The sequence below is a fragment of the Podarcis tiliguerta genome, assembly GCF_965153285.1.
Source record: "Podarcis tiliguerta genome assembly, chromosome: 6".
In the NCBI taxonomy this organism is placed as follows: domain Eukaryota; kingdom Metazoa; phylum Chordata; class Lepidosauria; order Squamata; family Lacertidae; genus Podarcis; species Podarcis tiliguerta.
Window position 1 is genome coordinate 55,645,080 of NC_139539.1, and position 19,296 is coordinate 55,664,375.

Sequence of the window (19,296 nt, forward strand, 5' to 3'; positions counted from 1 at the left end):
GAAACAACAGTTTTTGTTTTTAGTTATTATTTCTTTTGGGGGAGTCTTGAAGGTTGAGGGGGGATGGGAAGTGGCACTTTGACCATAGGCCCTGAAATGTTCTTCTGAAACATAAACATTGGATACCAAATTCTTGCCGGTCCAGGTTGCATTTTGGTTCTATTCAGCCACCCAAGTCTTTACCAAGCAATATATTGAGGCAAGTGTTTGCAAAACAAGAATGAATTCAGATCTTGTGGGTCCATCCCTGGCAGCACATTACTCTTTTAAAAAATGTGAAATGAGAAAAAAATAAGAATGTAAAGATTATTCATGCAACACTGAAAAAGTAGCATACATAACTGTGCTTCACTCCTTCTGCCTTTAACTGAAATAATTAAAATGTGTGTGAACTGAGAGCTCTCACTTATGTGCTGAATTGCAGTCTCCATTTTTACTGATTTTCTTTTATACCTGAACATTGGCCCATTTTCATTGCACAAACTATAAGAATAGATGGCCTTCAGAAACGCTCTTTATAATGTGCCAGCTGCCTGACTTTTGACTCATTATAGGATAGTGTATATGAGCTGGCTTCTAATGAGATGATCGTCAAAATCATAGGTTCCTATTTCTTTGCCACACGCAATCTAGAGCTTGAATTGTAGCTTGTTAGACAGTTCAGCTGGATAACATGCTAGTCTTGAAGGATACAAGAAGTCCTGGAAATGTGCCCATGTGCAATGCTTTAACAGCCATATCCATTTCAGTTTCAAAACGTTATACTATCAAAGCATGAGAAATACAGTGACCCTTAATGTATTTTTAAAAATCACAATACTGTAATAATAAATATATTTCAGAAAGCATGCAGTACTCCTTATCAAAATAGTTTTTTAAAAAGCTGTAGATCAGATCCAGAGTTAAATGTGCATAGCAAGGCTGGTGAAAGTTGACTTCCTTGCCTTGCCACACTCCTCCAAGGCTCAGAAACCCTGCTGAATGGGTGGGCTGAACGAGTAGCACTGAATGCTATGGGAGATGAGCTCCTCATAGAAGCTTCCCATGGTTTTCAAGGATCCTCACTTCCCACACAGCTTCCCTCATCCAGCTGGGTATCTTGTAGGAGAGCTGCCAGTAGGAATCAGCAGAGAAAAGTGTCTGCTAGTCCGGACACATATGCTTAACACTGGATCCTGCCCAATGAAATAGCCACAATTCCTCTTTGAGGCATGTAGCTTTGGGGAGATTACCTCTTTGAGGAAGTGAAATCTGTAAATTCCTTGGTAGCTTGTCAATGCCACGGTATTTTTAATGGACATATTTACTTGGAAGTCCCACTTTGTTCAACAGAGCTCACTCCCAGGTAAGCATACATAGAATAGGAGCCGCAGTTTTGAAAGTTGTTTTGGTTTCTAGAAGTAATGACTACAATTTATACATAGATCCACTTTCTCATAAAGTTATGGAAGTACTGCATGGGTACATTTTTCTCATTTAAAATGGTGGTAGAGTGGTTACATTTTGTAACCCATCATATTTCTCTCCCTCTCCCAAGTATCTCACCCAACATCAAAGTGCTAAACTGTTTTTCACATATGGGATGGGTTTAGTACCAGGAAAAACCCTGTGGGTGTACATCTTGCATAGCTGCACTCTTTCATTGCTTGGGCAATACAATTCTGAAATTCATTAGCAACCATTTTAGCACTTTTACCATGATATCATGACACAGAAACCAAAGGCATGAACTGGACTATTTACAAGAGCTGAACTACATGCATACAGAAAACAGAGATGCTACTGGGGGAACAATTTTAAAGAGAAGTATCAACACAATCTTCATAACGTTAACAACATTTACCTCCCCAGCAGGTACCAAAACTAAAGCCAGAGAAGTATTATAAAGTTGAGGCCAATTGGCAATATGCATATGTTTACAACGTAAGTTTAATGTAGATAGACTTTCTAATAAAATGTCAGATCATCTTCATGCAGCAGTAACAATAACAGACAAGCCATGGCAATAAAGGAGGGGTTTTCAACCTTTTTGACTCCATGGCTCTCTTGACCAACTACATTCTTTCTGCAGCACCCCTGTGGAGCTCAGAAGCCCAGTTATGTCACCCCTTGCCTGCAGAGCTGGCAGCCTCTCATCCTTTTTTGAACAACCTCCCTTGTGGAGTGTTCCCTCATCCTCCTCTCCTTTGGAGTCCTCTGGACAGCCACTGCTGGCGCCCCCTGGTCTCTGAGCCGCTGCCGCCCCCCGCCCCAAAGAGAGGTGCCTCCTCACCATTGGTGCGGGCTCCCTGGTGCCCAAGCACCCACAAAATTCCCCATGTGAAAGCCTTTGGGAGGCAGAGACACAAGGAAGGAGTGTGGCACCCTTGACCATCATTCAAGGCACCCCAGGGTGCCATGGCACATTGGTTGAAAAACCACTACAATAAAGCATTTCCTGTTAATCCAGAAACACAGAAAAGAGTTTAAAAAGTGGCCTACAATACAAATTCTAAATTCAGCTTAGTATTAGAAACAATTAATTAGATGTAAATCAATCAAGCAAGAAAAAGGAACATTAACATGATGCAAAACTAGAAAATCTTTATTTCTATTTTTTGTGCATCCTTAACACAGCTGGGGGGGAAATGGGCTACTTTACAGGTTTGGGGCTATGCTTCCTGTTTCAGTGGTGTCAGAAGAATTTTAACCTAGAAAAATGAAGCTTACCAATAGCAGATGAAAGGAAAACATTTTCATATTTTATACTTAAACTACCAATACCATAGTAGTTCAAAGCATCTGGAAGGCACCATCCTGCCTACCCCTTTAATATCTGCTTACTTTCAATACAATCACAATAATTCCAAAATTTACATTATACTAGTCTTAGTTTACAGACAGTAAATCTAACAAAATAAAACTGTTCCTTACTTTCCAGACTAATGTCGCAGGGGGTTAATGTGCCCAAGTTTAACTCTAGGTTACACACACATTCACACACACTTTTCTTCCAAATGTTAATTAAAATACTACAAGAAAACTATGGCTTTACACTTCAGTATTGATTTCAGACTCTGACTTTGCTGGGTTTTTTCACTCAGGTGAACAAGAGTTAGTGCCACAGATAATGGACTAATCGTATAAATTTTCTTGGAGTTAGTGTCATGCTATAAATGAATAATGGCACAAAGGAAGAGTGTGCTGGATCAGGCCAATGACCCATCTAGTCCATCATCCTGTTCCTACAGAGGTTACCCAGATGTCTGTGGGAAACCCGAAAGCAGGACCAGGGTGCAAGAGCACCTTCCCCTACTGTGGTTTCCAGCAAGGGATCTTCAGAGATCACCTATGATTGTGGAGGCAGAACATAGTGTCATCATAGCTAATAGCCACTGATAGCCTTATCCTCCAACAAATGGCATTCCCTCACATGCCAGAACCAATTAATTGGTTCTAGGCTGCAGACCTAATAAAGCTACATGCCTAGGCAAGTCTATACACAAAAGGCACACATTTCTTGCAAGTCACAGGAGCTTATTCATACTTTTGGACCTGGGCAAAAGAATGCAAATACAGTTAAACCTTGGTTCCCGAACGGCTCCATTTTGGAATGTTTCGGCTCCCAAACGCTGAAAACCCAGAGTTTTCTTCTATTTTCTCCATTGACTTTGCCAATCGCCTTTGATGCTCGGTGGTCGAACATTTCAGAAGTCGAATGGTCTTCCGGAATGGATTACATGTGTCAGCCGAGGTTTGACTGTATGTTGTTATCTACCATGAATGGTGAGCAATAGGTTAAATAGCTAGGTTTCCCTGCAGCAAACATAGTATGAGGTCTGTGCTCCCAATTCTATAGTTATTGTGTATAAACCTAGCCATTGAAATGTGTCTCATTCATTCACAATCAATAGTACCTGGGACTACAAAAGTGCAAACTATATGTTACATTTTAATACATATGTAACAAAGCTTCATTTAAAAAAGAAAAGAAAAGCACCCTTCAGAGACTTGTTTTGAGAAAAAATTGGTTCTTGATTCTCTGCACACTCGAAACACAATTTGGGTAATTACTAATCGAGTTGCCAGGGAATGGGGGATTGCAAGAAGAAAGATAAACCACTGGAAATGATTAAATATTGTGCTATTGCTCTTTCACTCGAAACTGCAGGTTCCTGAGTCTGCTTTTCATATTTTAAAACACTGCGTCATATCCAGTAATGTCCATCTGCCATATTGTTTGCAGAACAGATTACCCCTCCCACTGCTGCCATCCCACATCCCTCCCCCAGCCTGTTCCAAAGCAGAATTGCAGGGGCATGGGAGGTTGCAGGAAGGAATACAGGAAGGGAAGTCCCACTGTGTGAGTAAAAAGGTAAAGGGACCCCTGACCATTAGGTCCAGTCGTGGCCGACTCTGGGGTTGCGGCGCTCATCTCACTTTACTGTACAGCTTCCAGGTCATGTGGCCAGCATGACTAAACCACTTCCGGTGCACCAGAGCAGCGCACGGAAACACCGTTTACCTTTCCGCTGGAGCGGTACCTATTTATCTACAGTGGTGCCCCGCAAGACGAATGCCTCGCAAGACGGAAAACCCGCTAGACAAAAGGGTTTTCCGTTTTGGAGGTGCTTCGCAGGACGAATTTCTCTATGGGCTTGCTTCGCAAGACGAAAATGTCTTGCGATTCCTGGGGGGGTTTTTTCCGCTCCCCACCCCCTTTTTCTAAGGCACTAAGCTGCTAATAGCCTTTTAGCAGCTAATCCGCTAATCCCTTAAGCCTTTAATAGCCTTTAATAGCCGCTAAACCGCTAATAGCGCTAATCCGCTAATCCGCTAATGGGCTTGCTTCGCAAGACGAAAAAACCGCTAGATGAAGAGACTCACGGAACGGATTCTTTTCGTCTTGCGAGGCACCACTGTACTTGCATTCTGATGTGCTTTCGAACTGCTAGGTTGGCAGGAGCAGGGACCAAACAACGGGAGTCGTGGGGATTCGAACCGCCGACCTCCTATCAGCAAGTCCTAGGCTCTGTGGTTTAACCCACAGTGCCACCCGCGTCCCTACTGTGTGAGTAGCTGCATGCTAATGAGAGCTTTATTACATGCATTTTCACATAAATGTGCGGTTTGTCTCCAAAAGGCAATGCTGGGTTACAGTCTGACACTAATCTCTATAGCGATAACTCCAACTTCCCAAGGATGTTTCAGTTTTTCATTCATAGTGGATACTGTGTTGTACAGAGGTCCTGTTGTTTCTGATAAAAGCACCCACTGGGGCTTCACAATGAGATAAGGCTGAATGGAAAGGGTGATGATTCGACAAGAGTTTGCTGCAGTGCTTTAGAACTTTACCTAATTAAGAACAATGAACAAATAGCTTTAATGACACATAAAACTGCAGTGACTCACACTCAAAACAAAGATATGTTTGAAATATTTGCCTAACATACTAAACTATCCCCAGAGCTTTTGTGGCTTTTGTGGTGTCTGCCAAACTAGGTCATTTGCTTATTCTTGCTGCTTTGAGACATCATACAGAATGCACCTATGACATGTCTAAAGAAAATAACATTTTTACTGGGAACTTGCACTGCAGTGTCCTTTCAGAACAAGACACTTATTTTTATTCAATTGAATTTATCCATTTGTAGAAAATATTTAAAAAAAAAATACCCAGGGCAATTGTAAAATTACTTCTGCATGAGCGTCCCCCAACCTGGTGCCCACCAGGTGCTTTGCAGTACAACTCACATCAGCCCAAGCCAGTGTGGCCATTGGTCAGGGATGAAGTGAGCTGAAATTCCAAACATCAGAGGGTACCAGGCTAGCAAAAGCTGGTTTAGTTAGTGATATGTCTCACTGCCTTTTTAGGACTTCAGTGCTGAAAAGGCAGGCATTCAATATGTGAAACCTTGCCTATCATTGAATATCTATATCAGGAAAAGGCTGGATCAGCTGGCGGGGGGGGGGGCTACATTTTAATTGTGACAATTCAAATATTCAACTCTTCTTAGCTTTGCCCCCAGCTGTTGCTCGATTTATGGAAGGATTTTGGATTCTGCAAAAATGTTCTTCCATGTGATTAAGGTCCAGATATTGTCAAAATTGCTTCCCATGTGGAATGGCTTGACTGAACCTTGTGCTAGATACCATGGTAAGTAAAAACACATGGTAGAAACCAATAGCAGCATGCCAGCAATCCAGAAAGGTGGGATGCTGGTGTGGGTGCTACCATTTAATTCAGTTGGCCCTGGTTCAGGACCACTTGCCAATGTGGATTGATTTAAATCAAGGTAATTCAAAACATAGGGACGCGGGTGGCGCTGTGGGTAAAACCTCAGCGCCTCGGGCTTGCCAATCGTATGGTCGGTGGTTCGAATCCCCATGGCGGGGTGCGCTCCTGTCGTTCGGTCCCAGCGCCTGCCAACCTAGCAGTTCGAAAGCACCCTCGGATGCAAGTAGATAAATAGGGACCGCTTACTAGCGGGAAGGTAAACGGCGTTCCGTGTGCTGTGCTGGCTCGCCAGATGCAGCTTGTCACGTTGGCCACGGGACCCGGAAGTGTCTGCGGACAGCGCTGGCTCCCAGCCTATAGAGTGAGATGAGCGCACAACCCTAGAGTCTGGCAAGACTGGCCCATACGGGCAGGGGTACCTTTACATTTAATTCAAAACATGATCTTTAAAAACACACAATTAATTTAAATCATTGATTTAGAATCATTGTTTTAACAAAGTTTCACATTGATGCTTTTCTGTATTCCCTAAACCATGGCATAATTCTGACAGAGGACTGGATACACAAAGTAGGTCAGAATGAAAAGTGGTAGGATTGCATCAGGGACTCATTTGAAGGAAAGGCATTAGTATTGCGGAGAACACTGATATTGAACATGAGCTCTGGATTAATGTATGAAGAATTGCTGGAGAAGCTACCGCAGCACAAGAATTTAAAAGAGCTAAAAACCTAACATTTTGATGACGATTTTAGTCATTCCTTCAAAAATCCACCAAATGCTTGTTTATATAGTCACTGTGTGCAAGAGTGAGGAAAGAATGTCAAAATGAAGTCATGTCTACAATTTGGAAAATTACACCATTTTTGTAGATCCAAAAGGGGGGCGACAACAATTTTGCAGATTTTTGCTTGCTGTTAATGGTGATCTCAGTGTCACTGGAAACAAGAGGAAATTAAGACAGCAAAAATATCTTAATCTTTGCAGCTCTAAGACACATTTGACTTAAAGTAATGCAGGACTGATGACTGACAAACTCAAGAATTTAGAACCGTTAGAGAAAACATGCTGAATAGCCTCCTTAGTATCACCCAATAAAATCCTGCAACAGACATATTCTACCGTCTTCTTAATTTTGGGAAAGTATATGTATGCACATATATCTAGATTTCATTCGAATTGCAATTTTTTTAACAAACAAACCCTACTATGTGAAATGTTAATAAAAAGAGGAGGACAAGACAAAATGGCAGAATCAATACAAAAGAAGAGCTTTACATTTGTTTGCTTGTTTGTTTATAAGGGTCTTAGGGCAGGTAACAACAATAGAAAATACAATTCTAAAAACAAGTAAAACCTTTACAACTATAAAACAATAAATATTGAACCATCTCAAATAATATAACCCTAAACCTTTGATCCATTCAATTAAATTGGTTGATAACTGATTCTCAAAATACGCAACTACTGAGATTTTATGTACAGTATTTTATAAAATTGCAGAGTTACACATTCTCAATACTTCTTAATAAAAGCTAACCATCTTAATAGGCAATGAGTTGTTTACTGTATCAAAAACAGCTGAGAAGGGGGGAGGGGGACTATTCCTGCTAAAACTATTCCTGTGGGTTGGCCGCCCTCACAGAATGAGCTTGAGAGACAGGGAGAACAAATGACAGCTTGGGCGATTTCCCACTGGGATGCAACACGTATTCACCCATCAAAAGGTTCCTGGCTGAACAAGTTGTAGTGTCCAGTTTCACAAAGTGAAGGATAGGAGTGGGACGAATAACAATTCAGTGGTTACGTTTTGCTACAGGAAAGGTGGTTTTGGATTGGGCAGAAGTTATTCTAGAATCATAGAATTGTAGAGATGGAAGGGACCCCTAGGGTTATCTAGTCCAACCCCCTGCAATGCAGGAATCTCAACTAGATCATACATGACAGATGGCCAGACAGCCTCTGCTTAAAAACCTCCAGGGAAGGAGAATTCACCACCTTTCATGGAAGTCTGTTTCACTGTCAGCTCTTACTGTCAAAAGTTCTTCCTGCTGTTTAGTTGGAATCTTTCTTGTAACATGAATTTGTTGGTTCAGGTCCTACCCACCAGGTTGGGAGAAAACTAGCTTGCTCAGTCCTCCATGTGACAGCCCTCTATATATTTGCAGATGGCTATCGTATCTCCTCTCAGTCTCCTCTTTACCATGCTAAACATGCCCAGTTCCCTCAACCTTTCCCATAAGGCTTTGTTTCCAGACCCTTGATCATCTTGGTTGCTCTCTTCTGCACATGTTCCAGCTCGTCAATAACCTTAAATTGTGGTGCCCAGAACTGAGTGGTTATTCATAGTTTGGCTGCTAGCTTGGCTTTAACTTTTGGCATGTGAAAACTTTCCTCTTCAGGCTGGCATTTAGGCTGTGAGCTGGTGTGCATCCCTGTTCTCTGCTGCTGAATATTTATGCTTTTATTGAATTTGGCTTCATACATTGTATTATATACAACCATGGGCAATTTTTCTGGAAAGATGGATGATACTTTTTTAAAATAAAAGAATTAAAAAATAAATGACTCTCAGTGTATATTTACAAATATCTAGATCTGGAGTAGCACACACAATGGATTTTTCTCCCTTCCTGTATCCAGTAAAAGCTACTCCTGACTGGGTTGGAGTGCAGACCTGCAGTGTAAAGTCAGCTTGGTGGAAAATGTGCACCTTGCACCTTGCACAGGAGGTCTCAGAGGAGAGAAAGGGGGAAAGCCCCCTTGCAAAAGTAAAACTCAGCTGGTCGTAGTCTGAATCCAAATCCTACTATTTTTTTTAAGGGTGAAGCACCTCCAATTTAAGTAGCTAAAATATTTTCAATACTCCTTTTTTTAAAAAAACTAAGTACAAGCAACAACCAACTTATATGCATCCAATTGACACACAATTGTGCACGGATGGCACCGAACCCAGAAGTGACCCTAAAACATTACCAAAATGTCACAAAAAAAGAGTGAATGGGGGAGATGTGGGATGCTTTATTTGGGCCCTGCCAATGCATGTGGAGGTTTGGAATGTAACCCCTGCACAAAATAAGGATTGCCTGTACCTCCCGTCTTTTTTAAAAAACCACTTGAATATCTGAATGACAGTTCAAATACAGACCCCCAACTAAACCCTAATAAAAGATCTGGAACTGGGTGTGCATGAGTTGTCTGTTGTATTGCAGAACGAAAAGAACAGAATAGGGATCACAGGTGAGTATCACATATCCTGCAGAAAAATCACATGGGCAGAGTCATTATGGTGTCTGTGAAACAAGTAGTAGGTCCACAGTAGGGCTGAGGGAGAGCGAGTTAGGAAGATGAAAGTGAAAAACATACATCCAAACAGGGTTGAGGAACCTGTGACCCTCCAGCAATTTGTTGGACTACAGATCCCATCTCCCCTGACCATGGGTCATATTTTCTAGGGCTGATGGGAACTGGCGTCCAACAGCATCTGGAGGTCACCACAATGGCTCCCCCTATTTTCAAATCAGATGATAAAAGGAAAGTTGAGGGAAATAAGTAGAAAAATATTTTCTGTTGTCATATTGCCCTTCTGAACAGATTCTAACATTGAGCAGAAGAAAGAAGACAACGTTTTGGCTTTGAAATGATTGCCAAAGAATGGTAGGAACAAGACTTGCATGTTACTTCTAATGGAACAAGTCTGCAGTCATTCTCTTCCTAGAAGACACACACTGGCAGGGAAAGGAGCTGTTAACTGCAGCTGAGTGACTGGAAACAATATTGCAGCTGTATAATTGGAGCAGTAACAGAGCTCTGTTCATATCGCTGAACTCCTGGATTCTAAAATTAGGATGGAAGCACTGGCCAGATAACATGTCATAGTAAGCTGAACCAGGGCTTATGCACAAGTGTGTGACACCTCCCAGAGAAGACGTCACAACTGCTTTGCTCCTCCCCCATCTTTTTTCACTCTTGCAACACTGTGAGTTAAGCCAGGTTTTGGCTCAGGGTATCATTCAAACCCTGCCTTGTGGTTTAAGTTCTGTCCTCACTAACTACAAGCTGCAACCAAGAATAAATGCATATTGCCGGTGTGTGGGGGTGCTCCAAAGGCAAAAATATACTGATAGCCTCCGAGATTCAGAAACTGAAAAGCAGAGCTTTCCATACTTTTCATGTTGGTTACACACTTTTCAGATGTGCATCACTTCACGACAAAGTAATTCAGTTTTACTAGCAAACTGGAGGTTAAACTAACCCCTTTCCAGACCCGGGAGGAATGTAGGGAGTGTTCACACAACATACCTACACACTGCAGCTGGTACACTAACATGTTGCGATACACAGTTTGGAAAACTCTGCTGTAAGGTGTCAAGAGGCTGCCTAAGCTAAAGGGGAGCCTCACATCCATACTGGCAGGCATTGCATGACAAAGGTGCAAGCACTGGCAGCTGAAGCAGTCATGTGGAGGCAAACTGCTGGCAGTTGGAGACCTTGGGGCCCCCTTCTCCTCAGTTGGTGGTCAGTGGTGGTTTCTTATTGCCCTCTCACTGCTGCCCTTAACTGCAAGTACTTGGCAAACAAATCAGGGCTTCATAATGGAAAGGTCACTAAAACACACACACACACAAGGAACTGGCAGTATATCTTAAAAAATATAACAGCAAACATCACAAGTCTGTGGCACATCTAGTAGATAATTTTGTGTGCAAATCAGGCTGCTCCATCTCAAAAAGATACTATAGACCTGAAGGAGATAGGTTATTCTGTATATTGTTGTGCCTATCACCATTCTCCATAACAGACAGTAATCAAAACTTAAACAAAATTGTGACACTTTGTTTTATTCCACTGCTGCTAGCTTCATTACTCTGTTTCTTTTAGCTATTACCTAAAAATACAGAGCTCACAACTCCAGCTGAACTTCTTTTATGCCAATATGCATGCTGGTTCCACTTAGTACAATGAACATCATTAAATGCACATGTGCCAATGATACTTCTTTTCTTTCCTTTTTTACTATACTGTAAATATTTTTTAGAATTAGAGTTTGGTACAATGAATGTCAAACAATGACATGGATGTCAACAACTGAATTCAAGGCAAAGGAAGCTGTCAAGGAAGTAGAAAGCAGATGGAACTGATAATCAGTTTTGAAAGATTAACATGGAGATATTATGAAGCCATAAATCAAATGGCTGATACATAAAATGTAATTAATTTTAAAAGTTTAAAGGTATATTTCTTAGAGAGCCTAAAACCTAATTGTCAATGCAATTATCAAAACTGTGAATCTCTGTGTGTTCTTGTACCAAGTTGGATACAGAAGGAAGGCAAAGCTCTGAAATACAACTGATTGCTTTTTTTGTACTTTCAGATGAATGGTAAAATCACCCCCATGTGCAGAATCCAAAATAAGTAGACTGTCTTACAGTACAATCCTATGCATCTGTACTTGAAAGAAAATTCCACTGTCTTCAGTGTTTACCAAGGATTTTAAAAATAACAGCTCTCGTATAAAATCCTGTATTTCCACAAACTGTTCAAGAAACTCACTTTTAGGACAAAGACTGGAGGAACCAAGTTGGCATGTTGAGAGAGCTTACATTTGCAGACGTTAGTGGACAGAATAGTCCAGAAATCAAAATGAAAATTGATAATCCATTTTTACACCAAAACACATTATGAACTAATTAATACTCTCTCTCTCTCTCTCTCTCTCTCTCTCTCTCTATGTATATATATAATTTCACTCCCTAAAGTGAATTTTTCAAAAAAGAAGTACCAAGACTTCAAACTGACATGAAATTTAGGAAGGACCAAGTCTTGGTAGAAACTTTAGAGGATAAAATATTAGTAAAGGGGGGGGGGTTACACTTTGAGCCACTAGAGAAAATACTAGAGAAAATCCTAAATTTACACACACAACTGTTAAATAACTGTGCCAAAGCAAACATTTGCATTCAATAATGTTATATGGATTTAGAGTTCTCCATGGAGATTAGCACCATGAAAATATCTGGTAGCTTAGGGAAAACATAAAACTAGTCTAATGTGTGTTGAGGGCCTTCTCCTACACAAACACACACTAACTTTCTGAAATTTCAATACAGAAATAGAAGCTCTCATTTACGGACAACCTAAACCACAAAAAAATTCTTTTTAATAGATTACAATCCCCACTTTCCAAATGTCAGTTATTAGAACAAGGTGACAAATCTCTATGATTCCCCAAGCAGCCTAAAGCCAAAGTATGGCTATTCAGAATCACCACAACTTAGTGATATGCAGACTTTTTTTCCTACCCTGGAAAAATACTTATGTATGTCTACACAGCATTTAACAAGATCAACCTTAGGATCATAGGGTTTAAACTATCAGGATATTGGTCCATCTGTGTATTACAGTGATAAGGGTGCAACCATCCAGGAAGGATTTAAAAGGTGATGCTGAAGGACTTTTGCTCTGCCCCTGCTTGCAGGTTCCCACGGCAGTCTGTTTTGTTCCCCATGCTGTTCAACGTCAATATGAAACCACTAGGAAGCCATCCAAAAGTTTGGCTACATTGGTGTGCTAATGATATTCAACTTCACCTTTCCTGTCCGTTCTCAGAATCCTAAACCAGTGCCTGGTTGTGGTTCTGGGACAGAGGCAGATGTTTTGATTTTAAGCTGCTTTGGGTAACAAATTGCCCAGTAAATCAGCTTAAAATATTTAATTTTTTTTTTAAAAAAAATCTAGCTCATTATGAATTAGGTGTAGTTTGGGCACCACATTAAAACATAGCTAAAAAATAAACTATGGTTTAATGCACAGGTGGAGACATTTCTTAAGCCCAAGGTCACAATCCTTCATGGGTAATCTTTTGGGGACCATATAACAGTGTTATGCTGAGCCAGAGGCAAAAAGTGGAAGCACCAGAAGATGTGACTTTCCTTTAGGCGAAACAGTAGGCTGTATTGCAACCATCCCCCCACCACACACACACACACACACACACACACACACACTTCCTCCATTCAGGCAAGCAAAAGGCATTTAAGAACACTTTCCAGCCAGACAAATGCACTTAGAAAAGGTAAAGGGACCCCTGACCATTAGGTCCAGTCGTGGCCGACTCTGGGGTTGCAGCGCTCATCTCACTTTATTGGCCGAGGGAGCCGGCATACAGCTTCCAGGTCATGTGGCCAGCATAACTAAGCCGCTTCTGGCGAACCAGAGCAGCGCACGGAAACACCGTTTACCTTCCCCTTGGAGCGGTACCTATTTATCTACTTGCACTTTGACGTGCTTTCAAACTGCTAGGTTGGCAGGAGTAGGGACTGAGCAACGGGAGCTCACCCCACCGCAGGGATTCGAACTGCCAACCTTCTGATCGGCAAGTCCTAGGCTCTGTGGTTTAACCCACAGCGCCACCCGCGTCCCAAATGCACTTAAGCAGGGTGCAAAACAAGGACTGGGTTGGGGTCTCAATGGCTGGATAACGACCACTGGACCTGAAGTTCTCCACCCTAGTTTAATGTGAATGAAGAGTGTTTCAGTGCGTGCTGCTCAAAAATCCTTGTACTTCCCTACCCCCAACCCACCCCGCTTTATCTGCTGCCCCTCCAGAAAGAAAGAAAACCAGAGGCTGGCTTTGCACATGCAAACTTCTGCAATTTACCATCATCAACTTATTTCAGAGATTATATTCAAAGATTTTTAAGGCCATCTCAGTAAACCCCTATTCAGAAAATCAACATTTAATACGATGCTCTATCTAAAGACAAACTAATCTTAGTAATGTAATATCTTTAACAGGAAAGGTTATGTTGAAAAGTTCTACAAAGAGCCTGGCAAGCAGAAACTCCATTTCATTTGATTCAAATCTAATAATATCATAACAAAAGAAAAGATTTTTCCCCCTCCAAATTATGTTAGTTTAATTTAAAGGTTTTTTTTAAATAGATGCAGTGGTGACATGCAAAGCTGAGGGAAATGAATGAACATTATAAGAACACTGTTGCTTAGATACACTGTATTTTTTTAATAACTTAGTACTCTGAAATCAGTGTTGCCTGTTAGCATGGGATTGAAGGCCAAAATACTGAGGCAAATTTGGCCAATGTGTGACACCCTGTGCTGAGTGCAATGCTTGTTGCCCTGGAATTGCATGTGCAGCATGCATAAGATAAAAAGATACAGGAAAACAAATCTAATGTCATTTTCAGAATCTGCAAATAATCCAGAAAATTTATAATGTCCTTACTAGATCAAAATCACATTTTGCACATTTGAGAAATAGTTACTTTTTGGTTATATTTTCAAAATAAAAATATAACAACACCTGCTTGTTCAAAACCAGAGTTAAAGCTATCTCATATTGGCTCAAGCTCCACAAAGTCATGAACTTAGAAGCTGAGGCTTAATAGATGTGTCCCATCATCAGTAATGGTTTGTACAATGTCACAAACTGCAGCATACTCTCCATACACCCACACTTTTCAAGCACAAATCCAGATGAGAAGGATGGAGTACCAAGAACCAACAAATATTTTGCAATTGTGTCATAAAGCATCTAAGCCTTGTTGTATTGTTAGAAGAAACCTCCTATGAGTTGACCCATGCTTCTTCATTGCTTACATCAGTGCTGGCAGGGCAGGTTAAACAGTAGCTGGGATGTGCAGTGCCTGTATGTATGTGTTCTTGCAGTTTGGGGTAGGGTGTGTGTGTGTGGTTGGATACACTATGGTGTGTGGGGGGGTACACAATTGTACACACATGTATTTTCAGAGTATGGGTGCCTGCACCCATGTATGGCTACAGCATGCATGTGTGTCTCAACAACAGTATATCAGGTTTCCAAATATGCCCCCGAGTCCAAAAATGTTCATGATCCCATCCCACAATATTCTGTTCCATAAGTTAAGGAATAGGCATTGCTTACAGTATCCACTAGGTGACTCCCTCTGCAAACACTGCAGTACTGGCAGAATTCTTGCTTCAGAAGAGGAGGTGTCAAGAGGAACAAAGCTAATAATGGCTGAGTCATTAACCCATCAAGAGAAGCCATTAGGAGGGTGAAGAACATGCCAGAGGAAGAGGGGCGGGGCTCCTCCTCCAGCTGTGTGTTAGTGGGCAGAGACAAAGGGGTTTAAATGATGTTACATTTCAGTATGGATTATGTAAACCAGGAAAACCCTTTTTCAGTCTGTTAGCAGGGACAAGGAAGAGGAAGGGAGTGAAGAACACCTGGTGAGCTGAGCAGGACAGGCTGTAACAAAGACAAAGAGAGCACTGCTGATTTCTCAGTTCTGAGACCCCAGTCTGCTGCACCTGTGGGAGAAGCAAGTAGGGTTGCCACCTTTTACAAGGTAAAATACAGGGCAGGTTGGGCAAAATAAATGACAGGTCAGAGTGGGGATTGGGGGACACACACACTCTCTCATGGCACCAAATCCTACCCCCCTTTGTGGAGGGGTGTTCCCTGTATTCAACCTCCTGTCTCCTCACCACATAGATGGGCAGGGGTCATGGGTAGACGGCCAGCTCCCATAGGCGACGAGCCGCAGCTCCAGCCTCTCACCCACGTTGGTGTTGGAAGAGACTCAAGTGCATAGGAGAAGGAAGGAAGAGGGAGGAGAGGTCAGGTCAGGGTGGCAGAGAGTGCTATGCGACGGCGGACTCATGCCATGCTAAACCAGTGGGTGATGGCTGAGGAGGAGCACCAGCAAAAGGGAAGGAAGGACACTCCTTCCCCTTCTCTCTATTGTCACTTGGCCAGGCCAGGCTCTTTGTGAGCCACACCAACAGAGACACAACCGCCATTTTGGGCCAGCCAAGTTCGAATATGGGAAGTAGAAAACGGGACAGTTGACGTTCAGTTGGACAGGGGTCACTTTTGTCCAAAAACTGGCCAATTCATTTTTTCTAGGGACAGGTGGAAAACGTAGAAGCAAGAGACCCTCTTGGAATCTGAATGCTCCATACTCTCTCCATCATAGGCTGAGGTTGTATATATGTGTTTTTAAAAATCCATATATCATAAAAACACCACAGTCTCCACTGTGCCCCATCATCCACACAGGATAAAGTATGCCTTCAACCCCTGGAATCTTGCACCGTTTGTGAAGATTGAGGGGCATGTAACAATATGACACGCCTTTTCAAAAACTGGAGTAAAAGTAAATGTGTAAATTATCAGCACTTTTGACTTGCTGTACCTCTGGCAAATTTCATGGATCAGTTTGAAATTTTCCATATACCATACATAGACCTCATCAGGTAGCTCATGTATAATTTTTATAGGCTTATAATGGCAGGACCTGACTTCAATGTTTGTCAGTACTAGCCTATACCCTAAGTACTTCTTAGCAAAGATCTATTTTTTTCAGAATCATGGCACATAAGGAACATGAACAAACAGCAGAAATAAATTAAGGGCGCACTGCACAGCACTGCACTGCAATGTCCAAAAAGAGGACACATTTTTCCAAACTATGCAGAAACTAAGCACAAATAATAAATGAAGAAACCATCATTGCACTCTGAAATAGGTTGTGCAACTCAGACTCTCAAGATACACAGCTAAGTATCTCAAGCACTGTTTAATCTGGATCTTCAAGTAATTATGAACTAGCCATGGCAACCAAATATTTCAAAATGGTTGCCTTCTTGGAATAGTATAGAGAGTTTTCTGGCATGTTGAGAAGTTACATACTGTTTAATTGACATTGTTATAATCTGCTATTATTTGGGAAATATTGGGAAACTAATAAAAAATTATTTACAAAAAAAAACCCTGTTTTGAGCTAGAATATGTTAAAACAAAGGCCCTAGAAAAAGGAATAGAAAACACTGTGCATTTTTCCTCCATCAATTGCCACCTTGCCAATTTTTTTTATTAGATTGGATGGGCTTTAGAATTTCTTTTTTATGAACATCAGTTGAAGCTCACCAGAAGCCAATGCTTTTTTAATGTCTCCAATAAATTTTGGGAAATATATTTTATGGATAAAAGTGACAGGCATTCTCTGAATGTTTTAAGAATACTCCTCAGTCTAAGCCAGGATTTCCATTATAAAAACCTCAGCACTACAACCAGTTTCTACCTTCAGCTGTGAGTGGTCAATATTTTGTAATATAAGCGGAATACTATACGCTCCTCCAGCGTTGGACAAGAATAATCCAAAACCAGACTAGAAATTACTGGAAAAGAACATGTAAGTGTCAACATTCTTTATCAAGAATAAGTACTCATAATGAAGCGCAAACAATAGTCTTATGCGGGGATTAGAGATGGTTTAAAACCATTCATTAGGATTGATAAAGGAGCAATACAGCAACAAATATTGGGTTTTTTCAAAAGCAATGCAGAAAAATATCTGACAAACACGAGCAGAATACAGGCAATCAAAAAAAATGGATGCTCAGGGGGATAGTCTGGTAGCAACCTACAGCAGTCAGTTCCCCAGACTGAGGGAGTTCAGCAGATCTCCTTTGTACAGTATGCTGATGAAACACAGCTCTACTTCTCCTTGTCTTGCCTCTGTAATGGACTAGATGGGAGCCAATAAACTGAAGCCCAATCCAAACAACACTGAGTTGCCCCAGCCACTTTGTGAGGCCCACAACAAAATATTAAAAACACAATAAAACACCAACCATTAAAACCTTCCCTGTACAGGACTACCTTTACAAGTCTTCTAAAAGTCATATAAAGTGGAACCTTGGGTTACGGATGTAATCCGTGACAGAGGCACGTCCGCAACCTGCAGCGTTCACATCCTTAAGCACCCTGTCTGCGCAGGCGCAATTCAGCGCTTCTGTGCTTCTGCACATGCGCAAAGCATGATTTAGCACTTCTGCGCATGCACGAGCAGCAAAACCCGGAAGTAACCCGTTCCGGTACTTCCGGGTTTCCCGCGGTCCATAACCCGAAAACACGTAACCTGAAGCATCCGTAATATGAAATATTACTGTAGCTAGTTATTTGTTTGACATCTGATGGAAAGGGTTTCCACAGGGAGGATGCCGCTACTGAGAAGGCCCTCTGCCAGATAAGACGGAAGCACTGTTAGTGGGTGCTTCCCTAGACCAGATGGATGAGAGGTTGCATGCTCTTGATGGGATAAACTCTTTCTGAAGGAGCAGATATGCAGCTTAGGGGTATTTATGGATCCTTTGCTGTTGCTTGAGGCTCTATGGATCTTTTAAACTGCAGGTTGGGGGGTTGCTTTTCTTAGTACAGGTATGTTATGCATTTTTGTATTTTTATATAGCAAACCAGCCTGTGAACCTTGGATGAAGGACAGTATAGAAATATAATAATGATAATAATAATAATAATCCGGAAAGCTGGAAAAATCCAGTTACCAACTACCCATTTGCAGCATCTCAACAACCCATTTGGAAATAGCCTCAGCAGCAGGTCAACATGCTCTTACTTCAAGTAGCATCTATTCAGATGCATAGTTTTAAAAAATGCATTTAGGCATCCAGAATAGTTTAATTGTTATTGTTTATTAGATTTCTTGCCTGCCCTTCAGCATAAAATCCCAGGAAAGGTAACATGAACAAAAACTACAACAAAACAAAACCAACCAACCATGCATAACAATCATAAGGTTAATTATATCATTGGGTTAATTAATTAATTAATATTATATTTAGCTGATTAATGTTCAAATTGTCAACCACATATGACCAAATGGCACATGTCAAACGCCTATATTCAATAAGACCACCTCGTATTGACTACGTAATGAGAAGACTATGGAACCTGGACAGTGGTACATGACATTTCCAAAAGCAATCAAGAATGGTAGGACATGCACTGTTTGATAGAAAGGGTATAATTTGTGTTCCTTCCTCAGAGCAAACTCTGAGAAACTCTGAGAAAGTTAAGTATTTCTTCTTATCATCATATTTCCCTCCTGGAAGAGAGAATTTTTTCTTTCATCTTCAAGTAATTTCAGATGGCTCTGAATTTCAGCATAAAACGTCTAACTCAACTGATTCTGATACACTACCAATCAAAGTCAATGATCCATGCAATTCCATGGACAAAGACAGAAAGTCTGTTCCCTATGACCACCTGATGC

General features: G+C 41.3%; 1 protein-coding gene across 5 annotated transcripts in view; it reads right to left on the bottom strand.

Annotated features, from left to right (window-relative positions):
• Positions 1-19,296, bottom strand: part of GLIS1 (GLIS family zinc finger 1) — a 184,783-nt gene that overhangs the window by 112,591 nt on the left and 52,896 nt on the right. The gene's annotated exons all lie outside the window — the stretch shown is intronic.